The following is an 18,071-nucleotide window of genomic DNA, read 5'->3' as shown; positions in this document are numbered from 1 at the left end:
AAATTAAAAAATTCTTGATTGTTGATCTCAATCCTCAGTTTGCTCGTGCCCTAGAATTGCACTTTTCTACTGCCTTCCAAGCCTGTGTGCCAGGCCTACTTGAAAAATATTTACACCAATCATATTTGTTGTCACAGTATTCTTAGTAATTAAAAATTAAAATTTTTGTTAATAGTTGTTGTGAATCCTCAGTTTGCTGGTGCCAGTGAATAGCACTTTCCTCCTGCATTGCAGCCTGCTGTGTGCCCAGCCCACCTAGCCAATTATTGCCAGCAATCATATTTCTTTTAACAGTATTGCAAAAACTGTCAATCATCACTGTTTTGACTGTCAGTAATCAGTCTCCTAGTGTCCTTGAATTGCATTTACCTCCTGCCTGCCAGCCTTTTGTGCCAGGCCGTCTTGCCAACTATTTACACCAATCATAATTGTTGTCACAGTATAGTTACTAATTAAAATTAAAAAATTCTTGATTGTTGATGATCTTAATCCTCAGTTTGCTCGTGCCCTAGAATTGCACTTTTTTACTTCCTTGCAAGACTGTGTGCCAGGCCTACTTGAAAAATATTTACACCAATCATATTTGTTGTGACAGTATTCTTAATAATTAAAAATTAAAATTTTTGTTAATAGTTGTTGTGAATCCTCAGTTTGCTGGTGCCATTGAATAGCACTTTCCTCCTGCCTTGCAGCCTGCTGTGAGCCAGGCCCACCTAGCCATTTGTTGCCAGCAATCATATTTCTTTTAACAGTATTGCAAAAATTGTCAATCATCACTGTTTTGACTGTCAGTAATCAGTCTCCTAGTGTCCTTGAATTGCATCTACCTCCTGCCTGCCAGCCTTTTTTGCCAGGCTGTCTTGCCAACTATTTACACCAATCATAATTGTTGTCACAGTATAGTTACTTATTAAAATTAAAAAAATCTTGATTGTTGATCTCAATCCTCAGTTTGCTTGTGCCCTAGAATTGCACTTTTCTACTGCCTTCCAAGCCTGTGTGCCAGGCCTACTTGAAAAATATTTACACCAATCATATTTGTTGTCACACTATTCTTAGTAATTAAAAATTAAAATTTTTGTTAATAGTTGTTGTGAATCCTCAGTTTGCTGGTGCCATTGAATAGCACTTTCCTCCTGCCTTGCAGCCTGCTGTGAGCCAGGCCCACCTAGCCATTTGTTGCCAGCAATCATATTTCTTTTAACAGTATTGCAAAAATTGTCAATCATCCCTGTTTTGACTGTCAGTAATCAGTCTCCTAGTGTCCTTGAATTGCATCTACCTCCTGCCTGCCAGCCTTTTGTGCCAGACCGTCTTGCCAACTATTTACACCAATCATAATTTTTTGTCACAGTATAGTTACTAATTAAAATTACAAAATTATTGATTGTTGATGATCTTAATCCTCAGTTTGCTCGTGCCCTAGAATTGCACTTTTCTACAGCCTTCCAAGCCTGTGTGCCAGGCCTACTTAAAAATATTTACACCAATTATATTTGTTGTCACAGTATTCTAATAATTAAAAATTTAATTTTTTGTTAATAGTTGTTGTGAATCCTCAGTTTGCTGGTGCCATTGAATAGCACTTTCCTCCTGCCTTGCAGCCTGCTGTGAGCCAGGCCCACCTAGCCATTTGTTGCCAGCAATCATATTTCTTTTAACAGTATTGCAAAAATTGTCAATCATCACTGTTTTGACTGTCAGTAATCAGTCTCCTAGTGTCCTTGAATTGCATCTACCTCCTGCCTGCCAGCCTTTTGTGCCAGACCGTCTTGCCAACTATTTACACCAATCATAATTTTTTGTCACAGTATAGTTACTAATTAAAATTACAAAATTATTGATTGTTGATGATCTTAATCCTCAGTTTGCTCGTGCCCTAGAATTGCACTTTTCTACAGCCTTCCAAGCCTGTGTGCCAGGCCTACTTAAAAAATATTTACACCAATTATATTTGTTGTCACAGTATTCTAATAATTAAAAATTTAATTTTTTGTTAATAGTTGTTGTGAATCCTCAGTTTGCTGGTGCCATTGAATAGCACTTTCCTCCTGCCTTGCAGCCTGCTGTGAGCCAGGCCCACCTAGCCATTTGTTGCCAGCAATCATATTTCTTTTAACAGTATTGCAAAAATTGTCCATCATCACTGTTTTGACTGTCAGTAATCAGTCTCCTAGTGTCCTTGAATTGCATCTACCTCCTGCCTGCCAGCCTTTTGTGCCAGGCCATCTTGCCAACTATTTACACCAATCATAATTTTTTGTCACAGTATAGTTACTAATTAATATTAAAAAGTTTTGATTGTTGATCTTAATCCTCAGTTTGCTCGTGCCATTGAATTGTACTTTTCTACTGCCTGCCAGCCTGTGTGCCATGCCCAACTATCCAATTAGTGCCAGCAATCATATTTCTTTTAACAGTATTGCAAAATTTGTCAATCATCACTGTTTTGACTGTCAATCTGCAGTCTACTAGTGCCCTTGAATTGCATTTTCCTCCTGCCTGCCTGCCTGTGTGCCAGTCCCAACTAGCCAATTAGTGCCACCACTCATATTTATTGTAACAGGATTGGAATTTTTGTTAATCATAACTGTTTTGACAGGTGATTCTTCAGTCTCCTAGTGCCATTGAATTGCAGTTTCCTTTCTCCCAGCGTGTGTGCCAGACAGGCCCATTTGCCAACTAGTGCCAAACAATCATATTTGTTGCCACAGTACTTGTAATATTTTAAAAAAGTAACAATTTATGATTTTTAAAACATCTGTCTTTTTTGTTGTTGTCAGTCTCACAGCGTATACTGTGCCCACTTTCACAGTGCCACCACTCAATTGGTGTAATAGTATTGTTAGTGTCCATTTAAAAAAAATGACAGGCAGAGGCAGGCCACCCCGCAGGTTCCATGGTCGTGGTGCTGTGATTCCTTTAGACCCTACAAATATGCACATTGTTCAGATGCCGGGTGCCAGGGGGGACGCAAAAACTTCTGAGGAGGACCTAGTTGAATGGCTAACACAGGACACCCAATCTTCTTCAGCTTCCGCTGCTAGTCCTCCTAACCTTGACGCACCATCTAAGTCCAGCTGTGCTTTGGGCAGGTCTCAAGTGGCCAGTGCCACTCCCCCGCCTGTCGCCACCACCAACACTAGCACCACAGCCGCTTCACTTGATCTGTCACAGGAGTTATTGACACATCATTTTGAAGAAATGAGTGATGCGCAACCATCATTGACAGAGGATGTAGATAATAGTGATCAGTCTCAGTCAGTCAGCATTACCGACATGGAGGTACGGTGTGATGATGATGATGATGTTGTACCTGCTGCTGCTTCCTTTCTTGATGTTTCAGATAAAAGTGAAGCGGTTGATGATGATGTGTCGGTGGATGTCACATGGGTACCTGCTAGAAGAGAAGAAGAAGAGGGGGAAAGTTCAGATGGGGAGACAGAGAGGAGGAGGAGGAGATGATTTGGAAGCACGGGGAGGTCGTCTCAAGGAGCTAGTGGCACAGTCAGACAGCATGCATCGTCACCAGGGGTCAGCCAGACAGCACGCCGACGCCCATCAACGCATGCTGTTGCCACCACCAGAATGCTGTCATGGCAGAGCTCAGCAGTGTGGCATTTTTTGTGTGTGTCTGCCTCTGACAACAGCGATGCCATTTGCAACCTGTGCCAAAAGAAACTGAGTCGTGGGAAGTCCAACAGCCACCTAGGTACAACTGCTTTGCGAAGGCACATGGTCTCCCATCACAAAGGCCGATGGGAAGAACACATGAGTAGAAGCAGCACACAAAGTGAAAGCTGCCCTCCTCCTCCTGCTCCAGCATCTTCAGTCACGTCAACCAGTGCTGTCCTCCTTGCCCCCTCTCAACCATCCTCCACTCAGTCTCTCTTACGTAGCAGTTCCTGGTCATCTGCCCACAGTCAGGTGTCTGTCAAGGACATGTTTGAGCGTAAGAAGCCAATTTCTCAAAGTCACCCCTTGCCCGTCGTCTGACAGCTGGCTTGTCTGAACTCTTAGCCCGCCAGCTTTTACCATACAAGCTGGTGGAGTCTGATGCTTTTAAAAAATTTGTATCTATTGGGACACCGCAGTGGAAGGTACCTGGCAGAAATTTCTTTTCACAAAATGCAATCCCAAACCTGTACTCTGTTGTGAGAAAGGAAGTTATGGCATGTCCGGCACACAGCGTTGGGGCAAGGGTCCATATGACCACGGATAGCTGGTCTGCAAAGCATGGTCAGGGCAGGTATATCACCTACACTGTGCATTGGGTAAACCTGCTGACTTCTGATTAGAATGGAATGCGTGGCTCTGCAGAAGAGTTGGTGACACCGCCACGACTTGCAGGCAGGCCTGCTGCTACCTCCTCTACTACTCCTACTCCATCCTCTTCCATAACCTCTTCCTCGGCTGAGTCCTCTTCAACTTCTGCGTCTTGCTCCACATCTATGGCACCCCCCCAGCTCCCCAGGTACTTTGCTACATCCCGGGTACGGCAGTGTCACGCCGTCTTGGGGTTGACTTGCCTGAAAGCGGAGAGTCACACCGCACCAGCACTCCTGACCGCCCTGAACGCACAGGTGGCTGACTCTGCACCAACTGGAGATTGGCAAGGTTGTTTCTGACAATGGAAGTAATTTGGTGGCGGCATTGAAATTGGGCAAGTTGACACATGTGCCGTGCATGGCACATGTGTGTAATCTAATTGTACAACGATTTGTCCATAAGTACCCAGGCTTACAGGACGTCCTGAAGCAGGCCAGGAAGGTGTGTGGCCATTTCAGGCGTTCCTACACGGCCATGGCGCACTTGTCCAATATCCAGCGTTGAAACAACCTGCCAGTGAGGCGCTTGATTTGCGACAGCCCGACACAGTGGAATTCAACACTCCTAATGTTTGACCGCCTGCTCCAACAAGAAAAAGCTGTTAATGAGTATTTGTATGATCGGGGTGCTAGGCCAGCCTCTGGGATGCTGGGGATATTTTTTCCAAATTACTGGATGCTCATGCGCAATGCGTGTAGGCTCATGCGTCCTTTTGAGGAGGTGACAAACCTTGTCAGTCGCACCGAAGGCCCCATCAGCGACATCATACCATTTGTTTTCTTCCTGGAGCGTGCCCTGCGAAGAGTGCTGGATCAGGCAGTAGATGAGCGTGAAGAGGAAGCGGGAGAGTTGTGGTGTCCATCACCCCCACAAACAGCCGAATCAGCATCGCTTGCTGGACCTGCGGCAATGCAGGAAGAGGATTGTGAGGAAGAGGAGTCAGAGGAGGAATGTGGCTTTGAGGAGGAGGAGGAAGACCGAGCACAACAGGCATCCCAGGGTGCTCGTTGTTGTCACCTCTCTGGTACCCGTGGTGTTGTACGTGGCTGGGGGGAAGAAGATACCATCAGTGAGATCAGTGAGGAGGAGGAACGGGACATGATTAGCTCAGCATCCAACCTTGTTCAAATGGGTTCTTTCATGCTGTCGTGCCTGTTGAGGGACCCTCGTATAAAAAAGCTGAAGGAGAACGACCTGTACTGGGTGTCCACGCTCCTCGACCCCCGGTATAAGCATAAAGTGCCTGAAATGTTACCAAATTCCCGCAAGTCGGAAAGGATGGAGCATTTTCATAATAAATTAAAAACTATGCTTTACACAGCGTATAAGGGTGATGTCACAGCACCACGGGAATGTAACAGGGGAAGAGATGAAATTAATCCTCCTCCTCCTCCTCCCGCTTTCCTGACATCTTGTTGATGGAGGACATGCGTACCTTTTTAACTCCCATGCACCATCAGAGCCTTTCGGGATCCAGCCTTAGAGAAAGACTCAACCGACAGGTAGCAGACTACCTAGCTTTAACTGTGGATCTCGACACTCTCAGGAGCGATGGACCCCTTGACTACTGGGTGTGCAGGCTGGACTTGTGGCCTGAGCTATCCCAATTTGCAATGGAAGTTCTGGCCTGCCCCACTTCAAGTGTCCTGTCCGAAAGGACTTTCAGTGCAGCAGGAGGTTTTGTCACTGAGAAGAGAAGTCGCCTAGGTCAAAAAAGCCTTGACTATCTCACTTTTATAAAAATGAATGAATGAGGGCTGGATCCCGAAGGGACTGACAGTGGGCGATACATTTGAATAAAAAAGGCCTGATGATGAGATGAGCTGGCTTGGGCTACAACTGGTACACAGGCTGGCCTTTTTTTTTGGTTATAAAGCCGGAGGACTTGCTTGACTTATCCGCCAACAACTAGTGTTCAAACCACAAGCTTTTAGGGCACTTTTTAAATTTTTTACAAACATCAATTTTTCTGGCCGCTGCTACAGCAGTTGCTACAACAATACCCAATTTTTTCAGTCATTTGTACATTCCTAATTTTTCTGGCCTCTGCTGCAGCTCTGTGGGTACAAAACTCAAATAAAAAAAATAAGGCACATAACAATAGTGATTAAACTGTTACGAATTGTACAACTTAGCATTAGCAAACCACTCATATCTGGTGGACCATTAAATTGAACGCAAAATGCCACAAATTTGAAGGAGGAGGACTGACCAAGCATCTTTATCCGTCTCTTGGTTGCTCTAAATTATCTCCGTGTTCCATCTATGCCATACCTGTACTCTATTGTGCAAAAGGGTGGCATATGTGGTGTTTCATGCTGTTGTGCCTGTTGCGGGTCATGGCCCATGGTATAAAAAGGCTGAAGGAGAACGACCTGTAATGGGTGGCCCATCAAATTTTTAGAAAAATGTTCCTGGTTCGTCTCAATTATCTCTGGGTTTCTAAAATGGATGCCATACCTGTACTCGCTTGTGCAAAAGGATGGCATATGTGGTGGTGTTTCCTGCAGTAGTTTCTGTTGAGGGTGCTGGACCCTCTTATAAAAAAGCTGAAGGAGAACGACCTGGAGTGGGAGTCCAAGCATGGTTTTTGGGGCTATTTCACTTTTCAAACAAATTATCTGTGGGTTTCTAAAATCAATGCCGTACCAGTACTCTATTGTTCAAAAGGATGCCATATGTTCTCTTTCCTGCTGGTATTTTGTTTGAGGGTCCTGGACCCTCTTATAAAAAGGACTAAGGAGAAAGAGGTGTACTGGGTGTCCACTCAATTTTTTTTTCTATTTCACATTTGCCCAAAATTATCTCTGGGTTTGTAAAATCAATGCTGTACCTGTACTCTATTGTTCAAAAGGATGCCATACGTCCTCTTTCCTGCTGGTCTTTTTTTTTAAGGTTCCTGGACCCTCTTATAAAAAGGCTGAAGGAGAAAGAAGTGTACTGGGTTTCCATCGAATCATTTGTTTGATTGAAATTCCCGGTTGCAACAAATTATCTCCGGGTTTCTAAAATCAATGCCTTTCCTGTAATCTAATTTTCAAAAGGATGCCATATGTCCTCTTTCCTGCTGCTGGTTTTGTGTAGGGTCCTGTAGCCTCTGCTAAAAAAAGGCCTAAGGATAAATAAGTGTACTGGGTGTCTAATCAATCTTTTTTTAGATTTCACGGTTGCAACAAATTATCCCAGGGTTTCTAAAATCAATGCCTTTCCTGTAATCTATTAGTCACAAGGATGCCATATGTCCTCTTTCATGCTGTTGTTTCTGTTGAGGCTCCGGGAGCCTCTGAAAAAAAGGCCTAAGGATAAAGAAGTGTACTGGGTGTATAATCTATGTTTTTTTAGATTTCACGGTTGCAACTAATGATCTCTGTGTTTCTAAAATCAATGCCTTTCCTGTAATCTAATTTTCAAAAGGATGACATATGTCCTCTTTCCTGCTGCTGGTTTTGTGGAGGGTCCTGGAGCCTCTGCTAAAAAAAGACCTAAGGATAAATAAGTGTACTGGGTGTCTAATCAATCTTTTTTTTTATTTCACGATTGCAACAAATTATCCCAGGGTTTCTAAAATCAATGCCTTTCCTGTAATCTATTAGTCACAAGGATGCCATATGTCCTCTTTCATGCTGTTGTTTCTGTTGAGGCTCCGGGAGCCTCTGAAAAAAAGGCCTAAGGATAAAGAAGTGTACTGGGTGTATAATCTATGTTTTTTTAGATTTCACGGTTGCAACTAATGATCTCTGTGTTTCTAAAATCAATGCCTTTCATGTAATCTAATTTTCAAAAGGATGCCATATGTCCTCTTTCATGCTGCTGGTTTTGTGGAGGGTCCTGGAGCCTCTGATAAAAAGGCCTAAGGATAAAGAAGTGTACTGGGTGTATAATCTATGTTTTTTTAGATTTCACGGTTGCAACTAATGATCTCTGTGTTTCTAAAATCAATGCCTTTCATGTAATCTAATTTTCAAAAGGATGCCATATGTCCTCTTTTATGCTGCTGGTTTTGTGGAGGGTCCTGGAGCCTCTGCTAAAAAGGCCTAAGGATAAAGAAGTGTACTGGGTGTATAATCTATGTTTTCTTAGATTTCACGGTTGCAACTAATGATCTCTGTGTTTCTAAAATCAATGCCTTTCCTATAATCTAATTTTCAAAAGGATGACATATGTCCTCTTTCCTGCTGCTGGTTTTGTGGAGGGTCCTAGAGCCTCTGCTAAAAAAAGACCTAAGGATAAATAAGTGTACTGGGTGTCTAATCAATCTTTTTTAGATTTCACGGTTGCAACAAATTATCCCAGGGTTTTTAAAATCAATGCCTTTCCTGTAATCTATTAGTCACAAGGATGCCATATGTCCTCTTTCATGCTGTTGTTTCTGTTGAGGCTCCGGGAGCCTCTTATAAAAAGGCCTAAGGATAAAGAAGTGTACTGGGTGTATAATCTATGTTTTTTGAGATTTCACGGTTGCAACTAATGATCTCTGTGTTTCTAAAATTAATGCCTTTCCTGTAATCTAATTTTCAAAAGGATGCCATATGTCCTCTTTCATGCTGCTGGTTTTGTGGAGGGTCCTGGAGCCTCTGCTAAAAAGGCCTAAGGATAAAGAAGTGTACTGGGTGTATAATCTAAGTTTTTTTAGATTTCACGGTTGCAACTAATGATCTCTGTGTTTCTAAAATCAATGCCTTTCCAGAAATCTATTTTTCTAAAGGATGCCATATGTCCTCTTTCCTGCTGCTGGTTTTGTTGAGGGTCCTGGAGCCTCTGCTAATAAGGCCTAAGGATAAATAAGTGTACTGGGTGTCTAATCCATTTTTTTTTAGATTTCCCGGTTGCAACAAATTATCTCTGGGTTTCTCAAATCAATGCCTTAAATGTAATCTATTGTTCAAAAGGATGCCATATGTCCTCTTTCCATTTTTTTTTCTCTGTATTTTTGTTTATTTTAGAAAATGTAATGCACTTATAGGTTCACTAAGATTATGACTTTGCACACTGCCATTTTCCATGCAGCATTTTGACATGTCGTGTGATATGACTAGAAGAATGGTATGTTTTTAATCTGCTGAGCATAATAAAAAAAAAAAAAACTAATTTAACTTGAGTTAATAACTGAAGCATGACTTCCGGAGTCAGGTGTGGTCGTAGGTAGTGGTTGTTAGCAGATTCTTTTAAATGCAAATTGCAATTGCCACAGCGTGCATAAAATGTGCGTCACTAGTCCAAATCTTACCTTTTTTTTTCCATTCAGGATTAGTTTGGTGTCCGGCGCCATATTGGAAATGCAAAAAACAGGTCTCCGTACCCGTTGATATAAGGGGTGACTAGTGCTTTTACCAGGCTCCTCTTGGATAGCCCCAGAAAGTGTGACTATGAATCCCAAAAAGAAAATTAAATTAAGGTTGAAAACTAACTCCAAAGTAAATTGTAAGACCTGGAGCTCCTCAAACACACGTCCTACCGCAACAGCTATAGGCTCGGCCCCCCCAAATCTTACCTTTTTAATGCCAATTGATATTGCCACAGCTGGAACAACAGTAAATAACATGTGCGTCACCACAGTCTCCGAAGCTGTTGTCGGATGTATACAAAAACACTGATAAAGTATTACTTTCGGGGCGTAAAGAGATGGCTACCGGAACACTCCAAGAACTTCCCAAGAGTCGCTGTCTTGTGTTTCTGGTGATGTTGGAGACATCTGGGTAGTGTACAGGGAGGCCCAAAATCTATTATTCAAAAGGATGACATATGTCCTCTTTCATGCTGTTGTTTCGGTTGAGGCTCCGGGACCCTCTTATTAAAAAGGCCTGAGGAAAAATAAGTGTACTGGGTGTCTAATCAATGTTTTTTTCTATTACACGGTTGCAAATAATGATCTGTGGGTTTCTAAAATCAATGCCTTTCCTGTAATCTATAATTCAAAAGGATGACATATGTCCTCTTTCATGCTGTTGTTTCGGTTGAGGCTCCGGGACCCTCTTATTAAAAAGGCCTGAGGATAAATAAGTGTACTGGGTGTCTAATCAATTTTTTTTTCTATTTCCCGGGTCATATAAATGATCTCTGGGATTCTAAAATCAATGCCTTTCCTGTAATCTATTATTCAAAAGGATGACATATGTCCTCTTTCATGCTATTGTTTCGGTTGAGGCTCCGGGACCCTCTTATTAAAAAGGCCTGAGGATAAATAAGTGTACTGGGTGTCTAATCAATGTTTTTTTCTATTTCCCGGGTCATATAAATGATCTCTGGGATTCTAAAATCAATGCCTTTCCTGTAATCTATTATTCAAAAGGATGACATATGTCCTCTTTCATGCTGTTGTTTCGGTTGAGGCTCCGGGACCCTCTTATTAAAAAGGCCTAAGAATAAATAAGTGTACTGGGTGTCTAATCAATGATTTTTTCTATTTCCCGGGTCATATAAATGATCTCTGGGATTCTAAAATCAATGCCTTTCCTGTAATCTATTATTCAAAAGGATGACATATATCCTCTTTCATGCTGTTGTTTCGGTTGAGGCTCCGGGACCCTCTTATTAAAAAGGCGTAAGGATAAATAAGTGTACTGGGTGTCTAAACAATTTTTTTTTCTATTTCACGGTTGCAAATAATGATCTGTGGTTTTCTAAAATCAATGCCTTTCCTGTAATCTATTATTCAAAAGGATGACATATCTCCTCTTTCATGCTGTTGTTTCGGTTGAGGCTCCGGGACCCTCTTATTAAAAAGGCCTAAGAATAAATAAGTGTACTGGGTGTCTAATCAATGATTTTTTCTATTTCCCGGGTCATATAAATGATCTCTGGGTTTCTAAAATCAATGCCTTTCCTGTAATCTATTATTCAAAAGGATGACATATGTCCTCTTTCATGCTGTTGTTTCGGTTGAGGCTCCGGGACCCTCTTATTAAAAAGGCCTGAGGATAAATAAGTGTACTGGGTGTCTAATCAATGTTTTTTTCTATTTCCCTGGTCATATAAATGATCTCTGGGATTCTAAAATCAATGCCTTCCTGTAATCTATTATTCAAAAGGATGACATATGTCCTCTTTCATGCTGTTGTTTCGGTTGAGGCTCCGGGACCCTCTTATTAAAAAGGCCTGAGGATAAATAAGTGTACTGGGTGTCTAATCAATGATTTTTTCTATTTCCCGGGTCATATAAATGATCTCTGGGATTCTAAAATCAATGCCTTTCCTGTAATCTATTATTCAAAAGGATGACATATATCCTCTTTCATGCTGTTGTTTCGGTTGAGGCTCTGGGATCCTCTTATTAAAAAGGCCTAAGGATAAATAAGTGTACTGGGTGTCTAAACAATTTTTTTTTCTATTTCACGGTTGCAAATAATGATCTGTGGTTTTCTAAAATCAATGCCTTTCCTGTAATCTATTATTCAAAAGGATGACATATGTCCTCTTTCATGCTGTTGTTTCGGTTGAGGCTCTGGGACCCTCTTATTAAAAAGGCCTGAGGATAAATAAGTGTACTGGGTGTCTAATCAATTTTTTTTTCTATTTCCCGGGTCATATAAATGATCTCTGGGATTCTAAAATCAATGCCTTTCCTGTAATCTATTATTCAAAAGGATGACATATCTCCTCTTTCATGCTGTTGTTTCGGTTGAGGCTCCGGGACCCTCTTATTAAAAAGGCCTAAGAATAAATAAGTGTACTGGGTGTCTAATCAATGATTTTTTCTATTTCCCGGGTCATATAAATGATCTCTGGGTTTCTAAAATCAATGCCTTTCCTGTAATCTATTATTCAAAAGGATGACATATGTCCTCTTTCATGCTGTTGTTTCGGTTGAGGCTCCGGGACCCTCTTATTAAAAAGGCCTGAGGATAAATAAGTGTACTGGGTGTCTAATCAATGTTTTTTTCTATTTCCCTGGTCATATAAATGATCTCTGGGATTCTAAAATCAATGCCTTCCTGTAATCTATTATTCAAAAGGATGACATATGTCCTCTTTCATGCTGTTGTTTCGGTTGAGGCTCCGGGACCCTCTTATTAAAAAGGCCTGAGGATAAATAAGTGTACTGGGTGTCTAATCAATGTTTTTTTCTATTTCCCGGGTCATATAAATGATCTCTGGGATTCTAAAATCAATGCCTTTCCTGTAATCTATTATTCAAAAGGATGACATATGTCCTCTTTCATAATGTTTGTTCTGTTGAGGCTCCGGGAGCCTCTTATAAAAAGGCCTAAGGATAAAGAAGTGTACTGGGTGTCCAATCAATGTTTTTTTCTATTTCCCGGGTCATATAAATGATCTCTGGGATGCTAAAATCAATGCCTTAACCGTAATCAATTGTTCACAAGGATGCCATATGTCCTCTTTCATGCTGTTTTTTCAGTTGAGGCTCCGGGAGCCTCTTATAAAAAGGCCTAAGGATAATGAAGTGTGCTGGGTGTCCAATCAATGTTTTTTTTTATTTCAAAGTTGCAAAAAAATTATCTATGGCTTTGTAAAATCTATGCCTTACCTGTCATCTATTGTTCAAAAGGATGCCATATGTCCTCTTTCCTGCTGTTGTTTTTGTTGGGGGTCCGGAACACTATTCTAAAAAGGCCGAAGGAAAATGACCTGTACTGTACTTGGTGTCCAATCATGTTTTTGTTTTCAATTTCACGGTTCATAATAAATATCGCCGTGTAACTAAAATCAATGCCATACCTGTACTCTGTTGTTCAAAAGGATGGCATATGTGGTGTTTCATTCTGTTGTGGTTGTTGAGGGTCGTGGCCGTGGGACAGCGTATAAAACGGCTGAAGGAGAACAACCTGTAAAGCCTTGCTCCTCTTTTTAGGCAGGCCAGCTCTTTGCATACATGTCCACAGACTCTGTAACGCATGCCTCTTTTAGGGAGAGGTGCAGCCATAATGCAGGGTCAGAACCTCTGCCTGCAACTGTTATACTCGATTTTGCGAAAGGAAGTAAGCTTACCATGGTTCCCTGCACGCACGTATTGTTGTTATATTTTGGTGAGGGTAATCATGATGGCCATGTAGACCACCACCACTGAGAATCCTGGAAGTAACAGGGATGAGATGAAAGAGCTAAGAATAGTAGAACTTGAAGCAACAGAGTTAGCCATGGGTGTTAGTGCAAAACCGCTTGGCTTTTTTTTGGCTTTTGGTGCGGCTATTCATGCAGGCCATATAGAGCTGCCACCATTCGGTGTTGTATCAGCTATTAAACTAATAAGAACAGTACTGCCAAAATACAGCCAATGAAGGGCCTTAGGAAGACTGAGCCAAGGTTGGATTGTAGTATTTGGTTAGGCTAATCATGATGGCCATGTAGACCACCACCGAGAGTCCTGGAAGTAACAGGGATGAGATGAAAGAGCTAAGAATAGTAGAACTTGAAACAACAGAGTTAGCCATGGGTGTTAGTGCAAAACCGCTTGGCTTTCTTTTGGCTTTGGGTGCGGCTATTCATGCAGGCCATATTGAGCTGCCACCATTCGGTGTCGTATCAGCTATTAAACTAATAAGAACAGTACTACCAAAATACAGCCAATGAAGGGCCTTAGGAAGACTGAGCTAAGGTTGGATTGTAGTATTTGGTTAGGCTAATCATGATGGCCATGTAGACCACCACCGAGAGTCCTGGAAGTAACAGGGATGAGATGAAAGAGCTAAGAATAGTAGAACTTGAAACAACAGAGTTAGCCATGGGTGTTAGTGCAAAACCGCTTGGCTTTTTTTTGGCTTTGGGTGCGGCTATTCATGCAGGCCATATAGAGCTGCCACCATTCGGTGTCGTATCAGCTATTAAACTAATAAGAACAGTACTACCAAAATACAACCAATGAAGGGCCTTAGGAAGACTGAGCCAAGGTTGGATTGTAGTATTTGGTTAGGCTAATCATGATGGCCATGTAGACCACCACCGAGAGTCCTGGAAGTAACAGGGATGATGAGATGAAAGTGCTAAGAATAGTACTACTTGAAACAACAGAGTTAGCCATGGGTGTTAATCCAAGACCGCTTGGATTTATTTTTGTATTGGGTGCAGCTAAGCATGCAGGCCATATAGGGCTGCCACCATTCGTTGTTGTATCAGCTATAAAAATAATAAGAACTGTACTATCAAAATACAGCCAATGAAGGGCCTATGAAGACTGAGCAAAGGTTGGATTGTAGTATTTTGTTCGGCTAATCATGATGGCCATGTAGACCACCCGTAACAGGGATGAAAGTGCTAAGAATAGTACTAATTGAAACAACCGAGTTAGCCATGGGTGTTAGTCTAAGACCTGCTTTTTTTTGGGTTTGGGTGCAGCTAATCATGAAGGCCAGATAGACCTGCCACCATTTGGTGTTGTAACAGGTATTAAACTGCAAAGAACAGTACTACTTAACACAACCTACTTACCATGGGTCCCAGAGCATATGTTTGGTTATTATATTTTGTAAGGGTAATCATGCAGGCCATATAGACCTCCACCGATAGGGTGAGTATGAGTAACAGCTATTAAAATGCGAAGGACATTACTAATTAACACAACATAGTTACCATGGGTCGCAGACCAAGAGCAGATGTCTTATTATTATATTTTGTATGGGTAATCATCCAGGCCGTATAGACCTCACCAAATAGGGGGAGTTACAGAGATTAAAGTGCTAAGAATGGTAGTACTTAAAACACAACCTAGTTAAAATAGGTATCAGACCGCATGTCTTATTATTATATTTTTTCAGGGTAATCAGGCAGGACATATAGAACACCCCCGATAGGGGGGGGAACAGGGATTAAAGTGCTAAGAAAAGTACTAATTAACACAAGCTAGTTGGGTCCAAGAACGCATGTTTAATTATTAGACTTTATTAGGGTAATTATATATCTAACAAATCTATCTATTTCTCTTCTTTCGATTCTATCTAACTATCAATCTATGTATATCTATCTATCCTATCTATCAATCTATCTTCTGTCCGGGATGTTTTAAGACAGCCACTTTGGGAATGTTAGTTGATTTAGGCCCATTATGGCTTAAAAGCAGACTCTGCATAAACTATGTAATTTTCTATGGGAGTTTTGCCAGGGATCCCCCTCCAGCATGCGACAATCCAGGTGTTAGTACCCTTGAAACAACTTTTCCATCACTATTGTGGCCAGAAAGAGTCCTTGTAGGTTTTAAAGTTCGCCTGCCTATTGAATTCAATGGTGGTTCGCACGGTTCGCACGTTCGCGGACAATACCGGAAGTTCGAGCTTAATAATTTGCATCGTATTGTTGAAAAAAAAGATCAAGGGTGTTTGTGATCCTTCCACAATATCCAAAGTTAGTCCATTAGTTTTTCATTATATTTATGAAAAACATAATTATTATAACTCTTATACTGCTAAATATACAGAGAATAGCAATTAAGGATACTGAACACATTTTTTTTCCTTCAATGATTCAGATAGAGCATGCAATTTTAAGCAGCTTTCTAATTTACTCCTATTATCACATTTTCTTCATTCTCTTGGTATCTTTATTTTAAAAAGCAGGAATGTAAGCAGCCAGCCCATCTTTGGTTCAGCACCTGGGTAGTGTTTGCTGATTGGTGGTTAAATGTAGCCATCAATCAGCTAGCGCTATCCAGGGTTCTCAACCAAAAATGGGCCAGCTCCTTGCATGCATATTACAACTTAGTTAAAAGTAAACACATTCACTCCAGTGCAAACAAATTTAGCAAGTGCTGGGTTTGTGCAACTGAAGACCTAGAGTAAAGTCTAAGAGTTCAAATAGAATGTGCACCAAACAAAACATAAATACATTAAAATAAGGTGTTAAACTCAAACATACACTATCTGATACAAAAAAATATGGATTAAAATATTCATAAAATTTTATATAAGGCTTAAAAGGTATATGTTTTATGACAATGTGTTTGAATGGAAAGGGCTATAATGTGTGTGTGTTAGAAGGCCCAAACGATCGTCTGGGGTTGTTGTTTCTCTTGTTCAGAGAAGAATTGCCTGTTATTTCGGCACTGGACTGTCATTGGGCAGGATCAGACTGATATGCTACAGGATATTTTTTCTCTGTGGAAAGGCATTGTGTGCTAAAAGAACGCGCACCCTGAGTTGCAATAGAAATGAACAGGCATGGAAGTTATTCTAGCTTTTGTTCTATCTCAGGAGTGCTGTTCTCTCTTTTCTGATATATATATATATATATATATATATATATATATATATATATATATATATATATATATATATATATATATATATATATATATAGGAATACACACTGCAGAGAGACAGGACCCGGTGTAGATCCGTAATGTCCCACAACAAAGAAAGCCAGCACAAGAGATTAGAATATCGCCATCTTTAATGCCAAAGTAGCATAAAGTTTCAGCTCCCACTGGAGCCTTGGTCACATGCAGCAATTCACAAAAGAAAAATCAGGCATATAATATCAATCACAAACAATTCCTTAAATACCCACATCCACCAATCAGATTCAAAGACAAAAACCGCCAAACACATAGTCATTTAACACAGCTGTAACACATAATGATCGGCATGGACCGCAAGCGTGTGCGCGTAAGCATGGTAACACAATATAGACAAAGAGCCAGGGGCTACGTATCGCAACTGCGCATGCGTGCGCAATGATGTCATCATGCCTACACGGGTCACCATAGTAACTATACACAACGGCTACGATCAGCGGAAACAAACCGCATCTGTTCAGCTATGACAGACAATGAAATGTAACAACTACGTCTGTATTTAGTAACCAAGGCAACCATACGTAAATTATGCATAACCTAATATACATTATATAAATTGTAATTAAAGCAGCTCAGCCTATTAACATACCCTTACAATGTGAATGGTTAAATGAACAATGCGCAACAAATACAACATTTGCACAAAAGGATACAATTATATGAATCTGAATACCAAGTGACAAAAGCATATATACAATTAAAAACAACAGTACTTTTAATTGGCAGGTCATTGTGACACTCACGGAGCAAACACCTACTACTTAAAGGGCCACATCAGGCACATTATACGATCCAACAGATCAGTACAAACAGAAAGTTTAATACTCTACCAGTGTCACAAAGAACTAACCAAAACAACTATAGCTGTACAAAATGTTGCAACGTGCAACAAGGACATGGTAGAAACTGGTAGACATGATGAAAAGAAACCCACAGTCATTTATAGAAGCAGCTATAATCCATAGACATATTCAGGCCTTTTGGTGTGATAGTATCAAGGCGGTGGATCCAACGAGATTCCATCTTCAAAAGAGCCTTAGCTTGATCACCCCCACGTCTAGACTATGGTACGTGGTCAATTAGAATTGTCCTCAGAGAAGAAATAGGATGCCCAGCCTGTGCAAAGTGGCGTGCCAGCGGCTGATCAGAGGATACCTTATCCAAAGCCAATCGAATGGCTGTCTTATGGTTAGCTAACCTCTCTCTGAAGGAAGTGATGGTCTTGCCCACATAATACAACGAGCAGGGGCAATTTGATCACGTAGATCATATGGTCTGAAGTGCACGTTAGCCAATGTCGTATATTGAAGGTCTTATTTGTGTGAGGGTGATGGAACCTATTGCCCACGATCATACCATCGCAATATACTTTAATTATTTAATTTGCCCACTTGTTCTCCAATTTAACTCTGCCAATTGTTTGTTTTCTAAACGCCATAGAGTTTTTATAATGTAACTAGTGGTAAAGCCTGTGTACATGGGCCATTTCTGTAGTGCAGCA

The sequence above is a fragment of the Bombina bombina genome, chromosome 2 (genome assembly GCF_027579735.1).
Source record: "Bombina bombina isolate aBomBom1 chromosome 2, aBomBom1.pri, whole genome shotgun sequence".
Classification (NCBI taxonomy): Eukaryota; Metazoa; Chordata; class Amphibia; order Anura; family Bombinatoridae; genus Bombina; species Bombina bombina.
Note: the sequence above shows the minus strand (reverse complement) of the source record.